Source organism: Triticum dicoccoides, chromosome 5B (genome assembly GCF_002162155.2).
Source record: "Triticum dicoccoides isolate Atlit2015 ecotype Zavitan chromosome 5B, WEW_v2.0, whole genome shotgun sequence".
NCBI lineage: Eukaryota > Viridiplantae > Streptophyta > Magnoliopsida > Poales > Poaceae > Triticum > Triticum dicoccoides.
This window is the reverse complement of record NC_041389.1, coordinates 178,580,589-178,583,097: the sequence shown is the minus strand read 5'-3', so window position 1 is coordinate 178,583,097 and position 2,509 is coordinate 178,580,589.

Here is a 2,509-nt window from a genome sequence, read left to right as displayed (position 1 = left end):
CGCATATGCACGCTTGTCACTAAACTTGAGTTGAATGTTATTGGCTTTGAGCACATAAAAGACTTGTATGCTAATGATCCATCTTTTGCGACTCCTTATGCTAAATGTTTGACACATACATCTTGGGAACAATATTACATCAAGGATGGTTATCTTATGAGAGCTAACAAACTATGCAATTCCCGAGTCTTCTCTTCGTTTGCTCCTTTTGCAAGAGGCTCATGGAGGCGGACTCATGGGACATTTTGGACACGACAAGACATTCGCCACGCTCTCTAAGAACTACTTTTGGCCCAAGATGTTCCGAGACGTCTCACGCTTCAACACCCGATGTTGTACATGTCGCAAAGCTAAGTCTAAAGCTCAATCCCATGGTCTTTACATGCCTCTTCCTATTCCTTATAAACCTTGGGAAGACATTAGCATGAATTTTGTACTTGGTTTGCCTAGAACTCAAAATGGCAAGGATTCCGTGTTTGTTGTTGTGGACCGATTTTCTAAGATGGCACATTTCATTCCTTGCAACAAGATAGACGATGCTTCACAAATTGCAAAACTCTTTTGTAGGGAAATCTTGCGTCTCCATGGAGTACCAAAGACAATCGTCTCCGATCACGATGTCAAGTTCTTGAGTTACTTTTGGAAGACCCTATGCGCCAAGCTCGGAATCAAGCTCTTGTTCTCATCCGCATACCATCCTCAAACCGACGGCCAAACGGAGGTGACGAACCGTACACTCTCCACTCTACTTCGCGTGTTGATCAAGAAGAACATCAAGGAGTGGGACGAGTGTCTACCCATCGCCGAGTACGCCGACAACTGTGCAAGACATTCGACGACCGGCAAGTCCCCCTTCGAGGTCGTCCAAGGCTTCAACCCATTGTCCCCATTGGACATTCTACCTCTTCCTCTAAAAGAGCGCACCAACCTCGACGCAAGTGACCGTGCAAGCTACATCAAGAAGATGCATGAAGATTCAAGGCACACCATCGAGCGCCTAGTACAACGACTCGCGGCCATGCTCAACGTCAACAAGCATCCCATGATATTTAACATTGGAGACCTCGTGTGGCTACACCTTCGCAAGGACCGCTTCCCCAACGAACGCAAGTCCAAGCTTCTCCCTCGAGCCGACGGACCCTTCAAGGTGCTAGCACGCTACAACAACAACGCTTACAAGATCGATCTCCCACGCGACAAGTACATCGTGAGCGACATCTTCAACGTCTCCGATCTCTCCCCGTACCATGGTGATGAGGATTTCGATCCGAGGTCGGATCTTTCCCAAGGGGGGGGGGGAGATGATGTGGAGCATTCTTCGGTCATCCCCATGGACCTTCCATCCTCTCACCAAGCACCAAGAGGACCCATGACTAGAGCATGAGCTAGAGCTCTCGAGACCGAGGTGACTTCTCTCCTTAGTGATATATCACACGATTCTCTCGAAACATGGCTACTACCTCAACCCGGAATGTTGTGCATGATTAGGTACCAAGAGGACCCTCCCGAGGATGCACATGAAGATGGTCAAGACCCCAAGTCCATGGAAGAAGAGAACCAATGGAAGAAGGCAAGAACAACCTCCAGGCACCGGACATCCGACCAGGACCCCGGACATCCGGCCCCTTGAGATCTACACGGACAACCCTCTGTAGAAGAAACTACAGCGACTGGACATCCGGCGTCCAGCCCGGACATCAGGCCCCCCTCACCGGAAATCCGGCCAAAGTCCCGGACATCTGGCACCAGGACCAGAGAGCACAAAAGGTTGCCCCGTCAGCCCGGACATCCGGCCAGAGGCCCGGACATCCGGCGCCTCCCGAAGCAGCGGACATCCAACCCATCCGAGCGGACATCCGGCGTCGCCCATCCAGAGAATAGAACGGGCAGCTGCACCAGCCCGGACATCCGGCCCCTCGCGAGCCACCGGACATCTGGCCCGACGCCCGGACATCCGGCCTTCCCTGTCTGTGCACAGTGTAGAGCTGAGGCCCATGTATCCCTCTTCGCCCCTAGACTATATACTCCATCCCCACCTACGTTTTAGGTTTAGTATTGTGATAGCTCATTTAGAGATAGAGCTCTGCTCATCCGTTCCGGATCTACTCCACGTGAGGGACTGTGCCTCTTCGGAGAAGAGCCATTCGGATTCAAGGCCTCCATCCGAGAAGACAATCAAGACCTCCTCACGAAGAAGAACGACTACTCTTGTATCCTTCCTTTGTTGATTTGGATCATGTGTTACCTTATGATCTCGGTGATCTAGCCCTTGTGTGATCAATTACTTGTCGGTTGAGTGATTCTCTCATTTCTCCCCGTGTTTTCCCTTGCGTTTTCCGCGCGTTCTTCGTGTTTCCCCGTAGGATCCTCTCCAAACGTGAAAGATCGGCCCCTAGGGTTCCGCTCTACATCATCTTCCCTAGTTCAATTCGAACCCAAGGGGGAGGGGGCGCGCGGCCTGCCCTGGCCGCCCCTCTCTCTCTCCACCAAGTCCCAATGTGGCCCGTTA